The sequence below is a fragment of the Halichoerus grypus genome, chromosome 11, assembly GCF_964656455.1.
Source record: "Halichoerus grypus chromosome 11, mHalGry1.hap1.1, whole genome shotgun sequence".
Classification (NCBI taxonomy): domain Eukaryota; kingdom Metazoa; phylum Chordata; class Mammalia; order Carnivora; family Phocidae; genus Halichoerus; species Halichoerus grypus.
The window spans coordinates 101,641,406-101,665,992 of NC_135722.1; the positions used below are offsets into that span (position 1 = coordinate 101,641,406).

Below are 24,587 nucleotides of genomic sequence, written 5' to 3' on the forward strand. Positions count from 1 at the left end.
AGGGAGAGGGGAGCATCTTTTCTAGAGGCTGCACTGGTAGCCACAACTTTCAGTTTCCAGAAGCAGCGTAACAGAGCGCTAGGGGGATGCCAGTGTGTGCTGCCAGCCCCCGTGGCCCGGCCATCTGGTGCGCTGTGTTTTACCTGCGATAACTGAGCTCTCAGTGGACTGCGGCGTGGGCTCGATTTCAGCTGAAGACCTAATAGCATCTAACTCTTTTGTTCCTGTCTGTTTTACAAGCCTGGTTCTTTAATCTCCCCTGTGATTCTGTGAGCTATTACCATATTTTTGCTGAATTCCTTTTCTGCTTAAACAGCCCGAATTATTTGTTTCTTCCGTCTGTGTTCTCCCTGCCCGATACCCTGACTGTCTCAGAGGCTGGGAGGGCATGAGCAGCCGGGTTCGGTCCTCAGCCACAGCAAACACATGCAGGGGAGCAGCTTGTGAAGATGAGAATCCCAAATGCTGCCTGGTTGGCTTAGAGACCAAAAATACCTCGGCTCCTGATTGGCTCACCCTCAATGCAGAAAACCTGGATTGAGCTTTTCTTCACTATTGAGAGCTTTCCCTGAGCTGCACCACTCCATTCAAAACCTGAGCAGTGGAATGGTCCTTGCATTTGCAAACTAGTGGAAAAGTATCAACCGAATTCTATCGTCTGCTCCCGTCTTCTGGAAGGTGGGGAGCTTAAGAACCTTCTCAGGGCTCTCTGAAATTAGTGGTCTTCTTGACATCACAAAGCTACTAGGAGGTAAATGAGACCACTGATGAGAAAGCGCTTTAATAGCTACAGAAAAGGCAGATGGAATCCAAGGCTGTACCAATTGTGTTTCCCCAAATACAACTTCAGAAGTTCTACGTAGATGGATTGTTTTCTAAGTTCAATCACTTTCCCACCTATCTACCTGGTCATTTCCGAGATGTTTTGTTTGCTTCCACACATAGAGCAGCTGCAGTAACCACTGAAACACAAGGTTTCTATATTTTTTATTGCAGTAAAATACACACCATGTGACTTACCATCTTAACCATTATTAAGCATGTAGTTCCGTGGCATGACGTACATTCACGCTGTTGTGCACCCGTCCACCACCATCCACCCACAGAACTTTTTCATCTCCCCAATCTGAAACTCAGTACCTTTTTTTTTTTTATTTGACAGAGAGAGAGAGAGCACAAGCAAGGGGAGCTGCAGGCAGAGGGAGAGGGAGAAGCAGGCTCCCCGCTGAGCAGGGAGCCCGACTCATGATCTGAGCCGAAGGCAGATGCTTAACCATCTGAGCCACCCAGGCACCCCATAATTCTGTACCTTTTAAATACAAACTCCCTATTCACCTTTCCCTCCAGCCCCTGGCAACCTCCAGTCCACTCTGACTTCTTTAGGTACCTTACATAAGTGGAATCATACAGTATTTGTCCTTTTGTGACCAGACCATTTTACTTAGCATTATGTCCTCAGGTTTCATGCATCTTGTTGCACTGACAGGATTGTGCTTACTCCTTTTGCCATGTGTCTGAGAATGATCAGGTGGCAGTCCTTCTGGGCCAGAGGAGGTGTGGGGCAAAAAGAAATAAACATACCGTTTTGATACTTTATGATTTCTCTCCAAGTGCTGAAAACCTGCACTTTGCAGCCAGGTTATTCCATGGTACGTACAGGTCACCTTTGGTTATCCACTCACCGTTCAATGGACACTTGGGTTGCTTCTACCTTTTGACTCCTGTGAATAATGCTACTATGAATATGGGTGTGCAAATATGTGTCTGTTTTTATGACCTCTTCCTGTCAGGCAATTAAATAAGTTTATAATATGGGTATTTACACTTTAATTTATCTGTTTTGTAATTCTGAAGAATTATAGACTTTCTTAAAGTGAGCCACACCTGTATTCTTTACTGTTCCAAAATAGGAGGATGCGAAGAATATCTACAAATGTCCATTTCACATGGATGTGGACAAACCCAGTATAGTCTTCGAGTGGGGACATCATCCTCTAAGGGTGAATACATAGGCAGAGGTCAACACTCTCAGGTAACTCCCTCTGCTCTCCTGCCTTGGTCAGAGACAGTACCCTGAACCTCTGTCCTTTTCAGAGGATCGTCTCCTCCCCACCCCTTCCTCAGGCACCCTAACCTCCCTCACTGGGTCACTCAGATGCGGGACTGTAGCTCTCTCAGCAGCATGGGTGACCAACACTCCTGCCCCTCTCTGACACTTTCGGCACTTGGAGAGAAATAATACAGTATAAAAAGGGTGTGTTTATTTTCTTTTTGCCCAATACCTCCTCTGACCCAGAAGGACTGCCTCCTTATTGTTCTCAGAGTTATGTGCAAATGGGTTAAAAATTAAATGACAAAAGAGGGGAGAAGGAGAGAAGAAGAAATTACCAGAGTTTGAAAAAAAAAAAAGAAAGAAAGAAAACAGGGGTTCAGTTTTCATCTGCGAACTAGGTTAGGAAATCTAGAATTGGAACACCACATAGAGAGTGTCTGCATTTCTTTCAGTACTTCTCTAGCTCAAGTTTTCTGTAAGAGGGGAAAATGGGCAACATGGATCGAGCACCAGGATGTATTGGTTGTCATTTCTGCTTAATCTTCATGCTAACACTGCAATATGGATCTCTATCCCCATTTTACAGCTGAGCAAACTGAGGCTCAGAGATATTCAGAGCTTTCCCAAGATACAGGAGTTTGGACATGAACAAAGTCCCATGTGACTCCAGTTCTGTTCTGCTTCTGACTCCCCCCTCCCCCATGATGACATTTCCCTTGCTTTCTGTGGAAAACTTCTCAGAAGGGGGGCTGCTGTGCCAGTCTGTGGGCACATCAGAGTTTGACAGAGGCCAGCAAGGGACTCTCCTTCCAAGCTCCAGCCAGGCCTCATTCTCTACCTCGGAGGTAGCTCTTAGAACACAGGGGAAAGTTCTAGATCTTCCTCATTCTCTGTTGGCTCGGTCCTTTGTTTCCTCATTACCGTGGACCAGCAAAACCACCCCGTCTCACCCCATCTTCTACCCCTAACACCCATTAGTAACCACTGGCTTAGCACTTTCAGCAATAAAAAGGTACAAATAAAGCATTTAGGTAGCACATCAGGAAGAACTTCCTGACCGAGGTTCGGGAACATATATATGAGAACGTCAAAAAGGCTTGCGTGTCCCCTTTTCCAGGAAAGCTATACAGAAAAGGGCCACCCTGCCCCTGCCTGGCCTACTTGGACTGGTTACAGTTCTGCCTGGAGGCAGGGGAGGCGGCGAATGACCTCCAGAGGGCCCTGGCAGCCTGGGAAGCGGGAGCCTACTGGAAGCCGCCTGCTGCTTGGCCGCAGATGCTCTCTGTCATCAATCACTCAGCGCATCTGTTTGCTGTGCCGCTTGTTTAAAGAGCGAGGCGTTTGCTAATTGAAAACTAAAAGATCCATCCGTCTCACTCACAGCCAGCGTGAAATCCACTCAGCCATGCAAGACTGGGGTAAAAGCAGGAGCAGGGGAGCTACGGTGCCCTTGGGTTGGTGCACCCTGTGGAGGTCATGTGGCTCCCCTTCTGCCTCCTGAGGGAGCAAGGCTATCCCCCCCACCACCACCCCAGACCAGCCAGAGTGTGCCCAGATTACAGTTTGTCTAACACTTCCTCATCTATCATCTGCAACGCTGTCCAAAGAGAATGGTCTTCTTAGCCCCAACGTAAAGATGGAGAAAGTGAGACTCAGAGATAGTAAGCTACTTGTTAGCCAAGGTCACACGACTGCTATGTGACAGAGGCAGGACACCAATCCAGGTCCTCTGACTAGTCAGGAGAGGGGTGGCTGTCTACTGGGTGGCTGTCCCTGGATGGATAGAGAGGTGCTGAGCTAGAAGGCACTACATCCTTCCTTAAGTGGATTAAACCTGGAAAATAATGGCCTAGGAGTAGCCGAGGGGAAACACTGAGATTTCAAGGATATCTGCAATGTTTCATTGCTTTAAAAGCAAACAGAGCAAAATGTTGGGATTCCCGATTGCTAGAATTTCTCCCTATCAAGCCTGCATGGATGGGAGCCAGGCCAGATCCACAAGATAGTGCCAAAGGCAGGGAGCAGGGGAAGAGGCACTAGGTGCCCACTTACAGCTTCTCCCCTTCCCCAGTTGCCTCCAGAGATGGCTGTATTTGGGAAAAATGCTGGTGTGCACCTCGCAGATGGGAGACTGGCCCAGCTCTGGATCTCTGTGGAATCTGGAAGGGCATTCCAATTCACTGGGCCTCAGTTCGCCCTTCTAGAGCGATGAGGGTGGGGGGTTAGAGGAATGCTCGGGCCCTTCTGTGATTGTGTGGGTCACTGGAAGAAATATAAACTTAATCTTGGTGGCTCAGAGTGGCTTGCCTCCAGCGGGGATGGACTGACTCCCTGCTATGCACAGTCCATTCTCTATCCATGCTGTTCCCTCTGCCTGGAATGCGGCTGCCTTCTCCCCCCTGGGAATGGGTATTGCTTCTTCAATGCCAGTCCCCATGAGGTCTCCCTTGCTTGTGCCCCCTGGCACCTGGTTAAACCACGGGTGCTGTGGTGCTGTGCTATGTTTCCTGGAGGTCTCCACTGCATGAGAGCACGGACCTGGTTTTATTCCTCTCTGTGAACCTGGAATCTGAGACAGAGCTTGGCAAACTGGAGGACAGTCAAAAACTGATTGCTGAAGACTCCACCTCCCTTTGTAGTCAAGGGAGAGCTGGAACCCCGGTGGTCCCCTTTTGAATTTCCACTTCAGGTCAACTCCAAGCAGTCTTTCCCCTGAAAGAGTCAAGCAACAGAACTGACCCCAGGGGTTCCAAGACCAGAGGTCTGTAAACGGACCCTGACCGGACCCTGACCGCTCCTCCTTACACGGCTCCCTGGATGGGCGGCGCCTCCCCCAACCATTATCCTCTGACTTGTCTGTCAGATGATGAGGATGCTTGGTCACCCGCAGCCCTGAATATGCAGGGTCTCACTCTGGGGGTATGGGGCGAGCGCAATGGGCAGTCGACCGCTCCGTTCCCGCCTAGGCTCCCATCTGCATCAAAGCCGGGGCTCACTCCATCCCCTGCCCGCCCGCTGCTCCCCGCAGACCCAGGCGCACGGAGCCCGCACCCCCCGCCCCACCCCGCGCGCACAGTGTGGCGGGGCGGGGCCTGTCCCAGGGGCGGGGCCCCGGGGCGCCCCGTGGCCAAGCGGCCCCGCCCCCTCGCTCCCGCGCCGGGCTGCTCCGGCGCGGCGAAGCTGTCCAGCCTCAGTGCCGGAACCGGCCGCCTCCCGCGCGCACCGCGCCGCCTCCGCGCCTTGTCCCTGCGCTGCACGCCCGCCCCGCGCCCGGCCCCGCCCCGCCCCGCCGCGGCCGGTCCACTGCTCCCCGCGGGCCGGAGCCGGCCAAGCGCCTGCCCGCCGGGGCTCTGAACCGCGCGGCGGGGCCGGGAGTCAGGGACCCGCTGAGGAGAGCGGCGGCCCGGACGGCTGCCAGAGGGGCGGCCGCGCGTGGATGCGGCGGGAGCCGGAAGCCTCGAGCAGCCGGCGCCGTCTCTGCCCCCGGGCGCCCTATGGCTTGAAGGTAAGCGCGCGCAGGATGGAGCGACAGGCGGCCGGGACCCAGGCAGGTCGCAGGGAGAGGAGGAGGGAGCTCGGAGGGCGGCGCGACTGGGACCAGAAGTTTATCCGGCCACTCTGGTGCCGTCTGCCTGGGACTGACCCGCTTGCGGTCAGGCTCTCCACGGACTCTCCGTCGGGCCACTTGCCCTGGGGCGACAGGAACACAGCGCTGTCATCCCCTCTCCCTCCCTCTCGGCATCCCTCGCGCTGCCGGGGCCGGATTCCTCGCTCCGGGCATGGACGGGCGGTGCCGGGGCAGCCTCCCCGCGGAGCGCCGAGAGCCAGCCCTGCCGAGCCGAGGCTTCGCAGGGCGACCGGTTCCCGACGATCTCCGGAGGGCACTTTCTGCCCGGCACCCAAGTCCGGGACCCCAGGGCGCGCGTCCAGAGTCTCCGATCGCCTCGGAGGGAGAAAGGGTTGTTCTTGGCAAGTCTGCATTTGCGCGACCTGAGACTTTCCAGTTTCAGAAGCCAAGGATGCGGGAGAGGCCGATTCTGCCTCTAGTCTCCCATTCCCTGATGTGCCGCTGTCCTTGGTTCTGAATTTACGTTCTCCTCCGCCATCTCTCCGTTTGAGATCCTGTAGAGGAGGGAGGCTGGGGTTTCGGACCCATCTCGACCTGGGAATGGGGTGACGGTTGGGGCAGTAGCAGAGGGTGACTGTTCGACTCTGGAGTGGACCAAGAACCTCGATAGGGTCGTGTGCGGAGACAAGAGACAGCCCTAAGAGCCAGACGGAGCGCGTCCCCATCGTCTGCATAGGCGGCCTGTGTGTGGTTCCTCTTGAAGAACAGAGGTAAGAGAGTGCGTGTGCGTCTACACAACAGGCTTCGCCATGGACACAAGTCACAGCACTGCATCTCCGTAGGGACAGGCCCTTGTTCTCAGCCACAGGGAAGCTATCTGAGCAAGTAACCCTGCCCCACCTGGCACCCCACTACTTTTTGTGCTGGGGGCTCCTGAGGTTGGGGAGGTGCAAGGCACTTTGAGGATCCCTCTCCAGTTCCTTCTGCAGATCCTATCATTTCTGGATTTTGACTAGGATGTTAACCTTTCAGGCTAATCCTGGCTCCTTCCCAGGAGCTAGGTGATCAGTGATTCTTCCCTTGGGATGCAAATATTCAGCCTATCCCTGATTCATCCTGCAGCATTAGGACCACTTGAAAGGGAATTCATTCTTCTCATGTTTCCCCCTGTTGCTGCTGTTTGATGAGGGAGGGCAGAGGGAGGCCTTGGTGAATGTGACCAGTTGCAAGAGAACTAGTGGGCTGGTTTGCTGGGTCCCTGCCTTTGACTTCTTTGCTTCGTGTTCAAGATTCCTGGCATATCCAATAGGGACCGGGGGGTGGGGGAGGGGATTTGATGCTGTCTCTGAAATTGGACATCTGACAGGGAAGACATCAGAGAGGGTTAGACCTAGATCTGAGGGAGGGCCATGGTAACCCCAGCCTTGGTCTCTTGAAAAACATTCTGAGTTCCTTCTACCTTCTCTGCACAGCCTGGGGATGAAAGGTGCTAGGGAAATGGGAGATTCTGATTTCTTATATAGGTCCAGGGCAGCATTTCTTTAACCACTGTTTTCTGTTTTAATGAACTCCCTGCCTCTGAATCACCTGGGAAGCTGGTTAAAAATGGATATTTTTTTGTTCTTCCCTGAAGGACTGCTGAACGAGAATCTCAAGCTGAGACCCAGGAATGTATGTTTTAACAATATTTCTGGGTGATTCATATGTACGCAGGTTAAGAAATCATCTCTCATAAAAGTTCATACTTCTTTGACTAGAAGGAGCGTGATTCAGGTCTTTATAATCAACTCTTTTGCCTCTTGCTGTTTATCATGTTAAGTTTTTCAGATGTGGGACTGTTGATGGAGGGTCGACCCCCGGATTCAATCCCTTTGCGGAAATAAAGTATGCAGCCCTATCTCCTCTCCCCCAATATCCTCCTGGTGTTTTCTTATTTCTAAAACAGATTTTTGGCTGCTAAGAATCACCAATATGGCTTTAGGTTGACCTGTGTAAATAGTAACTGCCCTCCTCTGGGGGCCAACCTCTTACCCTCCCCTTCTGGGGGAATTATTGTCTTTCATTATGTATGTGCTGTGGTCTGCTAACCCAACTGCTCTTGAAATGCCAAGGAGTGATTAGTTCAGCTTAGTAGCACGTCATGTTCCCCAAGGCTGGTAGCTATTCGTGCTCTGCTGGCGGTGATATATTGACTGTATTGATTTGGTTCTTGTGTTCCATACGCTAGCAAGCTTGTAGGGGTGACTAAGGCCAGTAACAATGCTTGTGGGCTAGTCAGTTTTCTACCTTTACCCACAAGGTTGGATTCTCTCTATCTAGAACATGCAGTGATGTAGGAGAATTTGAACTTGAGAGAAACCCTCTGTTCCTACCAGGGGAAACAAAGGGAGCTCAGGGTCTCATAAAAAACGTGGCCTCGTATTCACCTGAGATCAACGTGCTGAAACCAGACTGGTCTGAGGTCACTGTTCTCTGGGTAAACATGTGCAAGGGGAAAGACGTGTGGACTTGGCCTGGAGAGAGCTGTCTTCATCGTCCCTACAAATGGAAGTTGTATTTTGGTGTTGAGGAAGAAGCATGCCTGTGAAAATAGCACAGAGTTTGTGAGGAGTTTGGTGGTGGTGGTGGTGGGGGAGGATAATGAGACTTCCTCGAGCCAACCCTGTCCCTTCCAGTGACTCATGTTTTCTGATCTGCCAACCCCCATTTCTCCCTCCCTTGTGGCTCAATACCTATGATTCTCCAGCAGTGAAGGTGTTTCAGCCACTCGGAAAGGAGAGGAGAATCAACATTGAGGTTTTATAATGTCAGAGCCCCAAACCAAATCTCCCAGAGTCAGGTTGTGTATCATGGATCACAAGTAACCTAAGATTTGAGGTCTTGAGAAGAACTTAGCATGGCTGCCTAGTCAGTCCCATTTCCCCCGGGACATCATTACCAAGACATTAAATCCTTAGATTATTTGGGCTCCAGAGGTCATTCTGGATGCTCCTCACCCCTAAACAGGGCAGCTTTTCTCTTAGTCCAGAAATATGGTGCTCTCTCTCTTGTTACCAAAGTGCTCCCCAAAAGGCATGGCGTAAGCTTTCTAGTCCCAAGCCACTGGGACTAGTCTTGGCAACCAAAGCTTCTCCATCCTGCTAGGAGATCTGCTTAGCAGGAGAGCATCCTGCATCTAGGAAATGCTTGGAAGCCACAGGCAACCTAAAGGGCACAGCTTGGTCAGCTCCTCGATAGGTACCTTTAACTGTCTTTGGCCTCTCTCAGTTGAACCCAGCACCATATTTCCCCTCCCTCGCCCCCAGTAGGGCCTCTTATGGCCCTGAGATGCCTCCAAGATTTGGCTTTGGGATTATGCATAAGCTCTCCAGCTCTCCAGGATACTAAATGGAGCCACCCAGGGTGTGCAAGTTGCTTATTTACCAGTTCTGGGTGGTCGGCTGATATTCTCTCCAACCTTTTAAATTACTCTAATAATGTTAGAATCTAACATTAATACTCCCCTGCCTCTCAACTGTCCCTATCACCATTGTAATTGAAGATTGATTTCTTATTTTTTTAAACAATAGAATCGTATTACTTAAATGCATAGGTGTGGAAAATAGCTTGATTATAGTGTCAGTCCATGTGGGTGGAGGAGTAAAACTACAAGATTCAGCCACTTGGTTTGTTCTAGTTTGGGTCCAGAGAAAAGAGAGAAACTTGCCCTCTGGACTGTACATTTCCCCTCTTCTTGTGCTTTTCACTTCAACCTGGTAAATGGGTTAAATCAACACCCTTGGCAGCTGGGATGTCCCCTGGGGGGGGGCAGCCTCCTCTCTCCCTAGGAGACATGGGAACGCTTCTCTGTGGAGGAGCAGAGCCTCCCACTGGCTCCAGTGTACAGAGGGAGCCAGAGATGACAGCACTGGGGCCCGGGGACCCCCCTTCCCCTGGGTGGAAGAGGCTGTGTTGCAGCAGTGCCCCAGACTCAGGGACCTGGAGGCCATGGGGGGGCATCTGAGAGTGTGGGGGGCAGTGCATGGAGATTGGAGCTGAGAAGAAGTCATCTCTTTGGGGGCCCCCGGAAAAGGCGGATGTTAAACACATATGTATAAGACATCAGCTTGGTGCAGTTTGGGCAATTTGCTATAATCTGATGGCACCTGCAGGGATATTCACGGTTTCCAAGAGGAGACAGGGGAATTCTTGGCTGTCTACAGTGATGGGTAGGGGAAGGAGGGAGGACACTTGGCTCTCCCTGGAGCACTCTGAGTGATGTCAGCCTGCTCCCAGACAGAGGATGAGAAGTGAAGTCAAGCAGACTCAGCCCCCAGGGGCCCATCAATAGGCCCATCCCCAGTTTGGGCAGCCGGGCATTCCAGGGTGCTTCGGCTCGGCACAGAGCGAGCCATGGCCCCGAGGACAGGTGCCACGGCCCCGAGGACACTCCCCTGCAGACGTCTGTGAGCCAAAGTGAGTCCTGGAGCCCATCCATCCGTCACTGGGCTCCTTCAGAACGTGCCTGCCCTGCTCATTTCCACCCCCGCCTTGTTGTCATTGTTTGGATTCTAAGTGGCTCAGCAGGGGAAAGGCATTAGAAATGAAATTATTTTCGTTACACGCTGTATAATTGCCTTCTCTCCTTCCTGTTACCCCAGGCAGCAACATCACTAGCAATTCCCGGGAACCCTTGGTCTGGGAAGTGGCTTACTCTCAAGCTTCCTTAGAAGGGCTGCTTTCGACAAGTGGTCCCGCTCACCAGTCCCTCCACTGCTGGCCTAATCATCCTAACAGCTAACATTTATTGTGCACTTGCTGTGTGCAGGGTACTGTGCTAAGCGCTTGACGTGTGTTTTTTATATCATCGACTTTCAATCTTGCAACAATGCAATGAAATGGACACTGTTGTTATCCCTCTTTTCCCAGAGGAGGAAGTGTGGGTTTGGAGAGGTAAGTGACCTGCACAAGGTCACAGGGCCAGTATGCAGGGTGGAGACTCAAAGCCAGACTGTCCGATGCTAAAGCAATCGCCCTCTCTGACCTATGTAATAGAAGAATAAGAAAGGGAGGAGAATAGGGCTAACAAGGCACTTTCTTTGATAAACTGAAGTGACAGCGAGCTTTACACATGAGACCAGAAAAGGAGGAAATGGCAGAGGGAGAAGAATGAGTGGAATAACTTCTTGGGATTCTTAAAGTTGAGGACCATCTAAGAAGTTGTTCTGTGGGGTGCCTGGGTGGCTCAGTTGGTTGGGCATCTGCCTTCAGCTTGGGTTATGATCCTGGGGTCTTGGGATCGAGCCCCGCGTCGAGCTCCCTGCTCGGCAGGGAGCCTGCTTCTCCCTCTCCCTCTGCTTGCAGCGCCCCCTGCTTGTGCTCTCTCTATATATCAAATAAATAAATAAAATCTTAAAAAAAAGAAGTTGTTCTGTGCCTGGGTCGTACTCCTTCGGGTACAGTGCACTGGGAATGAACCTCAGCAAGCAAGGGGAACAGAGGAGAGGGGGCAGGAGCAGAAGGAGGCAGAGTCACCTGAGTCTTCTCGCTCCATCAAGGGAGGGCAGGAGAAGGTGTGGACTCACGGAAGGGCTGGCTTCCCCATCTCTTCGTGGTGAACTGATCTGTTGCAAAGGAGGCAACTCAGACTTCTGCCTACCTGGTGGTCTTTGGTGTTGCTTTCTCACCGCCATGGGATGAAAACTTGTCACATCTCCAGGACTAAGCTTCTTGATTTTGGGGCGAGCAGGGAGGAGGGGGATGGCCTGGGATCTTGCACGGATGCGGGAGTAACTCATGAGTGCTGTCGTAAGGACTAGCTGCTCGGTGCTTTTCTGCTGGACAGAGGCAGTAAAGGTCTCGGTCCCTGGGCAGGGCACTTAACCTGCGCATCCGTTTCTTCGGGTACAAAACAAACAAACTTTTATCTGCTGCCTGCTATCTTGGAATTCCTAAGATTCAACAGCACTTAAGGCTCTACTAAAATGACCAGATAACGGGGCTCACCTCCCAATAAGCTAGAAGACGTCTCGCCTCTGTCGGTGAACCTCACCATGAATTTTATGAATGCCAATTACCAGCATTTGGTCCCTTCCTTAAGCCCTTAAAACACAACATAGTTAAGCCTGAGGGCTCAGGAGCGAGCCTGCTAGGATCTGAATTCCAACTGCGATACTTACTAGCTGTGTTACCGTAGGCAAGTTGGCTGACCTCTGTCGCCTGGGGTTCTCATCTGTAAGTGGGGATGTGAATACCGAGATCGTTGGGTTGCAGTGGTTACTTGTGGGAATAGATACAAGACATTTTAGAGTCCCTGGCAAAAATAAGCACTCCATAAATCTTAACTGTAATAATTGTTATTGTTATTATTAAGGAACTTGAGGGGGAGCATTTGTAGCTGCTTTCCTTTTGCATTCACTCAGCACCTGATTTTACATCTCTGAAATTAAGCACATTTTTAAAGCTTTCACAGAATTCAAGCCTACATTTCTTTCTTATGCTCTCCACTTATCTGCGCCATAATCTTTGGAACTCCCCAGCCAGAAGCTCCTGCTCATCTTCAGCAAGAGGAGCTTGAGTCGCTTGTCCATATGTTATGTGGTGCTCACCACAAACGTAGCCACCCTCTTGTCATCATGCAACTCTATTACAATATCATTGACCATAATCCTTATACTGTACCCTTTATCCCCATGACTTATTCATTCCATTACTGGAAGCCTGTATCTCCTACTCCCCTTCATCCATTCTGCCCATCCCTCTACCCCCCACTCCTCTGGCACCCATCAATTTGTTCAGTTGGAGCCTTCTTGATTGGCATTGAAACACGGTATGGTGCCTTCTGGCATAGGCCACTTTTTATTGAAAATCAAAAATAAGGAGAAAATAGCAGTTCATAAGGACAAGGAGACTTTCCTTTCTTCTACCCTGGTTGAGAAGACCAAAGAACCTCACGTTAAGATCCTCAAAGCTGCTACAAATACATGCTGTCCATCTTTGGGGGTCATTAACAACAGAGGCAAGTGCCACCCATATTTTGGATGAAGGATGGTCCTGCCTGAGAAAGAGATGTAACATTATAGCATCTGGTCCTAGGACTCTCCAATCCTGAAAGCTACTCCCTTCCTTTGGCTTTTTTTCCTTTTCTTTGAATCCTTCACTGGACAGGACTCTTTCCTAACTGATGCATGTATTTCCGGCCAATTCAGAAGGTTTACTGTTTAGGGAAGTTAGAAGATTTCCAAGGGTATGGCAGATATTCCATTCCTTGGTCATCTTCCTCAGAAGAGGAGGTGGGGGGTAGAGGGATGGGCAGAATGGATGAAAGGGGAGTGGGATATACAGGTTTCCAGTCATTCCTTTCTTGGAGTCTGATATGCTCTTATCTTCATTTATGGCAGGATCAACAAGAGAATTGTATTGACAAGCAGAAACTAGCATCTGGGGTCCCAAGCAGAGGATGTCAGGCCCCCCAAAGAAACAAAGATATTTCCATACATATCTTTCCTTGGAGAGCGTATATAACCAAAGGCCTGGATTGCTCTGGATGATCAATGGCACAAAGTCTGCCTTTTGGCCAGTCTCCTCCGGTGAGCTGGAGGGAGGTGGTAGGAGGTGAGGACTGCTTTCCATAGATTGATGCTGCCCTCCATATATTCTGGATCCTTCCTTAGTTACATTCTGTAGCGACCAACCTCCAAGATGGCTCTCAGGACTCCCTGCCTCCTGATATTCATGTTCTTATGTAATCTCCTCCTACAGTAAATAGGGAAGACCTGTGTACCACCTGGAAATTGCCTAAGTGACTTGAAGCCCAGCAAGAGTGTCTGGCAGGGTCAGAGGTCAGCAACATGCTTCCTACCTTCTCTCTTTCACCCTCAACCAGCATTCTCTGATTACCTGCAGCCAGGAGTACATTACATTTTGCCTGGAAATTGTTCACAGTTGTTGCAGGGCCTGGAAGTCAGGGGTTATTGCGTATTGGAACCTACTTTGATCAGACACTCACAGAGAGAAGAAGGTGCTAGGTGGGCTGTCAAGGAAACACTTACAGATGCGTTGGTCCAGGTCTGCCTGGGGAACTGAAGACAAGCAGGGTGCAATAGTCTTTGGGGTCTGTGTTTGGAGCTCTGGATGGTTTGCTTTGAAGCTGGGATTTAGGGTTTGGGGAATAGGGCTGATCCTTAACTTAAAAGGGACAGGATAAGCATAATTTACCTGACACCCTTCGAAAGCAGTGACAATTTGAACCAACCTTTCCCAAAATCACTTCTTGAAAAATGAGATACCCACCCCTTGCCCATCTAGCTATTCAGTATAACAAAGTGATTCAGAGGATGAAGTAGGAAGCCAGACTGATCGAGGCTCAGAGCTGTGTTCTGCCAGTAACCAGCTATGTGACCTCAATCAGGTTACTGGAACCCTTTGAGATTCAGGTTTTTCTTCCATGAAATAGGGGTGACCATGGCACTTACTTCATAGGGTTGGTGGGAAGTAAATAAATCACGCATATAAAGTGCTTAGCCTGGTACCTGACACATGGTAAGCTCTCCATAAATATTCACTTCATTGTTCTCATTATAATTAGTAGGAGGCATTGAAATGTCCACGGGATCCTTCCCAGTCTGCTCCAAATTTCATCTCTCTTCTGGAGGGAAGAAGGACATCATTGCAAGAAGAGGAAACCAGACAAGGTGGGACCTGACTCCTAGAGTGTTATTTTGGGAAGAACCCAATGTCCTACAGCAAGAGAGAATGGCAGAGCCCCAGGTCCCCTTGTGCCACACCCTATTGTCACCAGCTTCAGTTCAGAGCACACAGTAGTCAAGGAATCCAAAAAAATCTAAGGGCTGACGACTGGAGTTTGAGCTGGGGGCAGTACAGGGTGAGGCCAGACTGTGAGCTCCGAAGCCTTGTGAAAACTCTATCCTGAGGGCAAGAAGAAGCCATTATGAAAGGTTTGGTTTTAAGCTGGAGAATAACTCAATTGATTTCATCTGCATTAAAAAAAAAAATCACAGAGCTGCCCTGTGGGAGAGCTGGTGCTACAGAAGCAAGACTGAAAGAGGGCAGCTAGCAGCATTTTTGGTTGTCCAGGATAGTGATCCTGGAGGCCTGGACCGAGGAGGGGCAGTGGAGCCAGAAAGACAGGAGTGAGTTGCAAAGTTATTTAAAATTCAACAGAACTTGGTGATTGATGGGCTATGGAGGATGAGGGGAAGGGAGAAGCCAAGGATGATTTAAGGACCATGAACAAGGCAATTAAGGATATTGGTATAAAGTGTCTGAATATTGGGCCAGAAATCTGAGCCCGGTAGAGAGCACTGTGGATTTTGGGGGGTGGGGCACGAGGGACTGGAAGCAGCGACCCGTTGGTGTTGATGAGGTCAGAGACCTGGTACACTTGGAAGAACTGAGTGCATGAACTGGAACACAGAGGCAGTTGTGATCACAGAGAGGGGTAACTCGGTTTCTGATTATAAGAGGAGCGGAGCAGTCTTGGTGATGACTAGGTCCAGGGTGCAACCATGGGAACAGGTGACCAAAGGGGAGGGTGTCCTTGGAGATGAGGGCATCGAGGAGCTGAGAGGCCAAGGTTCCCGACGCGGGTTCCACCCAAGTCAATGGCAGGACTGGGGCTGGAGTGCAGGCCAGGGAGCTAGGTGCCAGAGTCGTTGTGAAGTTGGGAAGTGGCCAGGAATCTCTGGATGGCCCTGACAGGGACAGATGGAGGGCACGTACCGTGATGGAACAGGGTCTTCACGGGAGGGCAGAGGAAGGCTCAGGAGACAGGGAAGCCTGCATGGGCGGTGCCGTCAGTGGGGGCGGACACGGGACCCATCTTTCCAGTCTCCCCACACTAGTGTTCCCTTTGGCTCCCTCACTAGCTCCGAACTCACTAGATGACATTCCTCTCCTCTTCTATAGAGAATGGAAGAGAAGGAGGAGAAGAAAGGAGAACAGAGGGTGGTGAGTGGGTGTAAAGCTGTGGGTGATAAATGGAAGAGGGGGCAGTTACAAGGAAGAGAAAAGCAAATGGATCTGTTGACATTTGTGGGTCCTCTGTGCTCACTGTACCGTATCCAACCTTTGAGGATGTTTTCTCGGCCTGACTGCTCCAGCCCTTGGCCTTAGAGGCTAACTTCTAGTCGTCAGCCTTTAAAACTGAGCACAGACATCACCTCTTCCAGGGAGCCTTCCCTGGTTTGCCCCCTCCAAGGTCCCACCAGCCTGGGCTAGGGACCCCTCCTCTATATTTCCATAACATGAAGTGTAAGATTTATCACGCCATATTGTAATGTTTATAATTGCTTGTTGACTACTCTGTTTCCCCACTCGATGGTAAATTCCTTGAGGGTGGGGGAATGAAGTCCTTACCTCTCCAGGTTTGGGCACCAGCCCATTGCACTGCGCATGGTGGGACTGTGATCAGGGGAATCCCTTGCTCCCCACTACACAGTAATAACACAGGAGGACACATTGTCTTCTGCTCATCCTGGAAATTCCCTGTGTTATAAGTCAGGCTAGAAAGTTTCTCCAGCTCAGTTGGTTAAGCGTCTGCCTTTGGCTCAGGTCATGATCCCGGAGTCCCAGGATCGAGTCCCGTATAGGGCTCCCTGCTTGGAGGGGAGTCTGCTTCTCTCTCTGACCCTTCCGCCTCTTGTGCTTTCTCTCACTCTCTCTCTCTCTCAAATAAATAAATAAAATCTTTAAAAAAAAAAAAAGAGAGAGAGAGAGAAGAAAGTTTCTCCAGCAATTGACATAGACTGGAGAGATCCCAGCATGTCAAGGCTGTAAAGAACCTTAGGGACCCAGACTAACACTTGATGCGTGGATGAGAAATCTGTGTGCAGAGAGGTAAGCAGTGCGTCCAGAGCTGCATCCAGAGTCTCGTGGCTGTTTCGCAGCAGACCACACCCAGACCGAGGGCCTGGCAATGACCTTGCCAGTGTCCCACCACACCGAGCCAGTGCCCCGCACCATGCCCAACTGCTGGGCCTCTGGTAGCCTCATCGAAAGTTCCCTCAATTTCACCCTTTGTCTTTTCTTCCCATTTCTGGGTTCCAAAAGGCTGATTTGGTGATCCTTAGTACTCAGCTCTCCTCTATCCCCCGAGAAAAACAGGTAAGTGAAATGTAAAGCAGGACCGAGTTGGTGCTTATATATTGTGAGGGGCTCACAGCTTTGAGTGATGGAGCTACAAAGCCATTAACGTCCTTCTTTCTGAGAAGCAGACTGTAGGCAGGTGGGAGCTCAGTGTATCAAATGACACGCAAAAGCCCTTAGAACACGATGCTATTGTCATTTATAACAACAGAATAAGGTGGACTGATGACCCCTTGGTCACTGAACAGCCAGGAGGGGCAGGAGAAGGGGTGGTTCCCATGCTCTGTACTGAGCACATGCTTGGCAGGTTGTAAACTGTCAATAGATCATTGTTGCATGTGTGGATATATGCAGGAATGAACGAATGAATACTGTCCTCTTGCAGAGCAGGCTGATATTTGCTCAAAAACTGAAACATCACATCCTGAAGGAACTGGAGAAAAATGAGGCAGGCAGTTTGGAGAAACCAATGTCCACTGCCTTTCTTTGTAAGCACTTTTGCTTGGCTCCCAAATGCGATAAGAAAAGCGCACAGTGTAGGCTGGCTGCAAGCCTGCGTGGGCTCCCTGGGCCCTGGGCGGGGAAAAGGTCTCTAGAGGGAGGCAGAAGCGGGGCAGACCTCTGCAGTGTTCACAGCCACGTGCCTTGAACACTGTAGGGCTCAGGGGGCCTGGGGAATGTATTTCCTCAGTAACAAAATACTACAAACGGGGCGTCTCAAACAACAGAAAGTTATTCTCTCATAGTTCTGGAGGCTGTAAGTCTGAAATCAAGGTGCCCGCAGGGCCATGTTCCCTCTGCAGGCTCCAGGCTCTCCCTGGCCTCTTCCAGCTTCTCATGGCTCCTGGTGCCCCCTGGCTCCAGTCTCCACCTCTGTCTTCACATCATCCGTGTCTCTCCATGTCACTGTGTCCTCGCCTCTTCTCATAAGGATACCAGCTATTGGATTTAGGGCCCCCCAATCTGATAGAATCCCATTGATATGCTTAACTAGTTACCTTTGCTAAGACCCTGTTTCCAAATAAGGCCAGAATCTGAGGTGCTGGGTGGACATGAATTTGGGGGGACACTGTTCAGCCCACTGTAGGGAGCTTCCTCACTTGCTTGTTCCTGGTCCATGGAGACATTCTTTGCCTCTTCCTTTTTTTTTTTTTTTTTTAAGATTTTATTTATTTGAGAGAGAGAGTGCACGAGAGAGAACACAAGCAGGGGGAGAGGGAGAAGCAGACTCCCCGCCGAGCAGGGAGCCCAATGCTGGGCTTGATCCTAGGACCCTGGGACCATGACCTGAGCGGAAGGCAGAGCTTAACCGACTGAGCCACCCAGGTGCCCCATTTCCCTTCCAGTTACCCGTTGTTGGGACAGCTGCCTGCTTACCTAACTGAAGCCTCGTCTCCCGGGTTAGAAGGCAAGTAAGGACAAGAAAGAAAGCAATTAGTACGGCGGAAACTTTGGGATTAACTGGGATTCACCTGCCTCCTGGCACAGTGGGTATTAAGGGGGGAGGTACGGGAAGTTTGGAGGAAGAGAAGGGAAGAAGGGGGTCCCTTCAGAGTTCCAGAAAGGGGAGGCCCCTGCAGCCCTGGGCTCAGGACCAAGAGGGTGGTGGCTGGGTGCAAATGCCAAGTGCCTTGTATAGTCGTAAGGAACTCAGGGATTTGAGTTGTTCACTCGACATTTGTCCTGCATTTACTAAACACCTCCTATGTGCTAATGCTCTCATTTCACAAGTGAGAGTAATGAGGATCTAGAAGGCCAAGCGAATTCTTCAAGGTTTCTTGGCAGCAGAGCAGGACCAAAATCCAAGTCTTTTCACTCTCTGAGTATACCTCCCACAAAATAATGTCCTTCTCTCATTATACCCCCATCTGCCATGGGAGTCCCTGATCTCCACCAGCGAGTGGGAATAAAATCAGCAACCCCTGCATCTGGCCAGGGTTTGATCCTGCACAGAGTGTGTCCCCAGAAGCTCCCTGATGTAGTGGGGGTGGAAGCCCCTGAGTTCAGCTTTGCTGGGGGTGGAGGAAGGGAGCTGTGGGAGCTCCCTGCAGAGATGGAGAGCTGGGATCTCCCAGACAGAGGCTGGTGGAGACCTGCTCTGCATTACAAGCCAGAGCCTCCCAGGGAACCCCATCATTAGGTTTGCCCAGCTGGCCAGTCCTTACAAACGTGGAGATGATGATGGTGCCTGGGAGCTTTCTGGGCCCTTCGTTAAGGATTACATGTCTGCAAATATGGAAACTGAGGCCTTGCAGATTTACCTTCTTGCGATGAATGCACCTTCCTGGCATCCTTAGAAGCCAGTGTGAACATTTGGAACTGCTGCTGCTTCTCCCAGTGGGACTGGACCCCCGTAGCCTGCCCTTCTGGGCTTTCTAATCTGGATATTGGTCGGTAATGATCTGGTTCGCTCTAGATGCTCAGGAACTATATAAGCCCTGAGAGAAAAGTGAATCCCCTCACTGTGACAGGCTGGGGTGGGGGTCAGGGAAGGAAGTATGGAGGATTTCCAAGGATCTGCTCTCAGCCCAGCTTTGGGACTTAGAGACTTAATGTGGGGTTTGGTTTGGGGCCTACACCAGCTCCTTGGGCACCCGGCCATGTCACGTCCTTCCAGCGTCTCTGCCTTCCATCTGCCCTCTGTGACATGGCCCCAGTCTGTCTCCATGGTAATGTTGTCGCCCCAGGAGGCCATGGTCCTGGTAAGGGAGAGGGGACAAGGGGACGGGCAGGGGCACATGGAGCCAGCAATATCACGTGCCTCTTCTGAGCAGCAGGGCTCCAAAAGGCCGGGGAGAATGCCCCCACCAAGGCTGGCAGCAAGGAGGGGCTGGGGCTAGGGCCCCTAGACGTGCTTTGGTCTGGAAAAGGAGCCAGAAACTCTGTCCCCAGAATCGCTGTCCTCAGGGACTACTGGAGGCTGGGGATCTTCTTAGGTGGAAACCACAGACAGTCCAGCCTGGAGCAGAGCCCAGGTGCTCTGTGGCCCAGGGAAACCCTTTCACCGGACAGAGGACCTCTCTCCTCCTGCTCAGGTGTTTGCCTAGGGCAGCTGACTCGGCTTTGTGGGGGGGCGGGGAGGCCCCAGTGCCAGCTGGGTGTGGAGGGGTCCTCAGCCAACAGCACCAGCTGCTTCCAATGAGCTGGAATAACGGTCTGTCTTTGCACACTCAGAGTTGAGTGGCTCTCTCTCCCGATTGGGATAGTCTATCACAATAATCCTGAATGAAGATGGTTAATTTGAGCTGCCTCGAAGCAGGGTCTCTGAGTTTCAGTCCCCACCAGACACAGAGACCCAGGAAAACCAAATGGAATGGACACCAAAAGCCAAGAAAGAAAAGGCTGAGCCAGAGTCCAGTGTATGTCTGTCAGAGCATGGCACTGCTCCTCGGAGCCCGCTGCCCAGTTTCTTAGAGAGTTGGCCGTCTGCCAATTTGCTGGGTTTTCTTTTTTTCTCAGTAAACGAGACCCACACAGGCCTTTACAGGGGCCTAGAGAGTCAGGAGTCTTGAGTTCTAGTCTCAGTTCCATCCCCTTGTTAAAGAAAAACATTATTCTGCCATTTGTTAGAATAGTAAGGAAGTAACCAATGAGCACTATGAGGGGTCAGTGGATGGCAAATTATAAGAGGAGACATCAAGGGTGCAGGGGTTCTTGCTAAACCAACTTAGTAGGATTCTTGTTGAGGGCAGGCCAGGGGATCAGGCATGAGGGGCAGGGGATTTTCTCTGACTCTGCAGAATTCCTGCTCAAACTGGGCAAGGCAGGTCCAAGACAGACCCCAAGACGAGGTCTCGTGGAAAGAAGGACTCACAGGAGCCAGGCCACAGTTGGGTCAAGCCAGTGGGTGGCCTAGGGGTATGTAACCTCTCCCACCCTCTGGTTCCCATTCCTGTAATATGGGGTTGGGTTGGATGCGGCCCCTTCCAGTGTGGACAGACAGTGGCCACCAACCGCTTCTCTAATTCTACCTCCTTCACCCAGAACTGCTTTTGATGGCCACAAACATTGCCTTCAAACATATCTACTATTCACGTGTTCATTTTACAATCAGACGCTTTTGCCTACGGTGGTATTTGATTCACTCAAGTGTATAATATTTACCATTTTAAAATACTGACAACACCTAGTGGCTCATACGTATCATCTTTAATGCTCATGACAGACATAAAAGGTAGGAATTATTATTCCCATTTTACAGATGAGAAAACCGAGGATCAGAGATGTTAGGAAAACGTACGCAAGGCCACAGAGGTGGTAAGAACGGGAGCTGGTGTTTGAGCCCAGGTGTGTCTGGTACAACTAGCTCTTGACTGCTGCTCAGCACCGTGAAGCTCTCCCACAGGCCAGGTTCACTGCCTTCACTCCCATCACAGGTGTTAATGAGACAAAATTCAACTGAGTACATTTTATGTGCTTTTTAATTTTTTAAAGATTTTATTTATGTACTGAATGAGAGAGAGAGCATGTGCGCAAGTGGGAGGAGGGACAGAGACAGATGGAGAGAGAGAATGTCCAGCAGACTCCACGCTGAGTGTGGAGCCCGATGCGGGGCTCGATCTCATGACCCTGAGATTATGACCTGAGGTGAAATCAAGAGTCAGTCGCTTAACTGACGGAGCCACCCAGGTGCCCCTCAACTGAGTACATTTCAAATATCTTACTGACTTTATTCAGTGATTCATGCATGGGGCAGCATCCCATCGAGCAGATAGAAAGGGGCTCCAAGGAGTCATACAAAATGAAAGACTTTCATAGGCAGAAGGGAGTGGGACAAGCAAGTTTTACTATCGAAGAGGGGATTGGTCGTGGCAGGGTCACTTTCCTGTAGGGGATGGCAAGGGTCTATCGGCAGATACCTCACTAGGGCTAAGGAGGTGATCCCTGATTGAGTGGTTTAAGATTCCATTTCTGGGAGAAGCCAAAACTGCAACTGAGTCTAGGTTTCATGACACAGGGCTTAGCATCAGTGACCCTACTGGGGCCTATTGTCTTGCTTTTAACACAGTGCATGCCGCTGTAGGTTATAATGACTTCCTCTTTTTCTCCTCCCACCCCACCCCATTCCCCAATCCCCAGCTTGTTCCCATTTTACAGCTTGTGAGGTCAATTAGGGCATCTTCCTGTCCTTAGGGTTTAAGTACACAAGAGACCCTAAACATCTGTAGGGGGAATATAAATGAAGAGTGAATGTATGAATGTATATGCCCAAAATTTGGAACTTGGGAAAATCGGAGACTATATATATTGTCTACAGTGCTATGCACGATAATGGGCCTTCAGCAAATGCTAACTCATACGCACGTGGATATACACACAGACACACACACATGAATAAGCAGTGCTTATTTGTGGTGGTATACACAAGCATAGGTTGTGATGGACCAGTGTTTTGTTTTTTTTTTTCCGGATCACACTTGATACATGTCCTTTCAAATAAGTTAGTGCATGAATTTTGGCTGACACATTTGGAGGACGCAGTAAATGTGCATGCCAGCGCAAGGGTGATCCCTTCGGCCTCTCCAGCAAAAACCATAAAGGGCCGTGTTTCTATATTAGCAAACATCAAGGAGCAGTAAACACAACCTTTTTCTCATTTTTTTCCCTGGTGATAGCTGTAGGTCCACACCTGGCCTTCAGTGTCACCCACATGGCCAGAGGTCACAGAAGCAGGAAGGACAGCAAGACGTGGAATGAGGGAGTCGGTGAGAGAAGCACGTATCAAAATCCAAGGGCTGGAAAATCATTTTATATTTAAAAAAAATAACGCTACGTGTGTGTTTTACAGGGATATGTGTGTTTATGCATAAAAAATTGCTAAATACTTGGGTTAAACATCATTTAACCAGCTGAGCTGGGGCTCCGGGGCCGTTGTTTTTCTAATTGCAGGTCTGGGCTGTATCCAGCTAGCTGGGAGTCCCCCAGGGAGGCTATGAGAATCGTGTTCTGCCCTTTTAATCCCTTTCAGACAGTCTCGAGTTCCTCACTATCAGGCCCTGCTGCCACTCCCGGGCCCAGGGGGGCTTAGGGCTTCGGTGCCCCTCCCCTGCCGGGGCTGGTCCTGGCCCGCATGCCCCAGCCCAGTGAGCAGCCCCGGAACACGAGGTTGGGTTCAGCTGCCAGGACTGGGCCAGGAATTGGCCCTGGCTCTCATGAGCGGGACCAAGGTGACACAGCCCATCAGCCGCTTGGAACTGCTCGCTTCAGAGGCACCAGGAGCAGCCTCAAACCAGCAGCCACTGGGCCAGCAGGTAATTTCCAAATTAGGTGTTTGCGAGGCCTGGCTCTCAGGGTGCAGACAGAGCTCAGAGGCTGCGGGGTGCTGGCAGAAGCTGCAGAAAGCAGACAAATGCAAGTCTTACAGGGCAAGTGGTTTCATTCATAGTCAACACTCCAAGCATCCCTCCCCTCCCTGGTCATTACGATGCAAATGGAGCTTTTGTCCCAGGGAAGTCCCCCTGTTGCTGTGGTCCTGGTGCTGGGGGTGGCGGTGATGGTGGGGGATTCCAGAGCGGCCTCGGGGACCCAGTTAGTGAGCCTGGAGGAGGGGCATGAGGCCTTGGAGCCGGGGAAGTCAGAGCCTGCGGAGAGCTGGTTCTGTTGCACCTTCAACTCAGTGGCAGTGGAAATACTTTCAATCCTGTAGATTAATCCTCACGTTTCCTGCCTAGAAACATACGGAAACACCCCGTCCACCGAGAAGCCTTACACAGGAGAACAAGGTTGTTGTTTTTATTGGCGAGAACGCCCCTTCTTTCTGTTGCCTGGTAGCCTTTTATGATCGAACGAATGTTCATGAAATAAAGCAACCCCTGTGTTAGGCGCAGGTCCTTCCATCAGCCAGACCCCCCGAGGGAAGAGATCCCCTTCTCCACTTGCTGACGGTGCCGCCGGGCCCCGCAGAGGTGGGGCGACTGGTCCAAGCAGGTGGCATGGTGAGGACGCAAAAGCAGCTCCCTCTGGCCTTCCCCACAGCTCCCTGGTACTGTTTGCGCTCGCACTCACATACAAGCTTCCGGGGAAGGAGCGTGTTAGCTTTAGATCACCCCACAGGGCATGCTTTGCACACAGTAGGCCAGATTGTTGTTAGATAAAATGAGTGCGTTCATTTTTAGAATTTTTATAAAACTAGTTACCCTTATTCTACTTAGTTCTGGAGACGGGTGCAAGTTACTGACAGTCTCAGTTTCCTCACGGGGGGATCTTGGATGACGGTCCCCTCCAGAGCTGGTTGGATCACAGGAGGTCAGCCTCCCGGCCCAGCGGCTCCTACGGCGGCCGTTGCCTCTCAGGTGATGCCCGTGAAGGCCCACAGTGAGCCCCGTGTTTTGTCCATTCTTTTTTTGAGGAGGGGGTGGTGAATTCTATGTGGAGCGAGCATTAATTTCCTTTTCTTTTTTGATCATGGTAAGAAACACATAACAAAGAATTTATCATCTTAACCATTTTTTTCCTTTTTCTAAAATTTAAATTCAATTGATTAACATATAATGAATGTATTATTGATTTCAGAGGTAGAGGTCAGTGATTCATCGGTTTTATATAACACCCAGTGCTCATTACATCATGTGCCCCCCTTAATGCCCATCACCCAGTTATCCCAGCCCCCCACCCCCCTCCCTTCCAGTGACCCTCAGTTTGTTTCCTAGGATTAAGAGTCTCTTATGGTTTGTCTGCCTCTCTGGTTTCATCTTGTTTTATTTTTTTCCTCTCTTTCCCTATGATCCTCTGTTTTGTTTCTTAAATTCCACATATCAGTGAGATCATATGATAATTATCTTTCTCTGATTTATTTTGTTTAGCATTATACCCTCTAGTTCCATCCACGTTGTTGCAAATGGCAAGATTTCATTTTTTGATGGCTGCATAATATTCCATTGT

The 24,587-nt window shown here is 50.5% G+C and overlaps 1 protein-coding gene across 3 annotated transcripts in view; it reads left to right on the top strand.

Moving 5' to 3' along the window:
* The first annotated feature begins 5,351 nt into the window (after positions 1–5,351).
* DRD2 (dopamine receptor D2) overlaps positions 5,352–24,587 on the top strand; it is a 59,514-nt gene continuing 40,278 nt past the window's right edge. For 2 of the 3 annotated variants that reach the window (XM_036088213.2, XM_036088212.2), the window contains exon 1: positions 5,352–5,558. The gene's annotated coding sequence lies outside the window, so the exon portion shown is untranslated. The remainder of the gene's footprint in view (positions 5,559–24,587) is intronic. The other variant, XM_036088211.2, reaches the window with a different exon arrangement.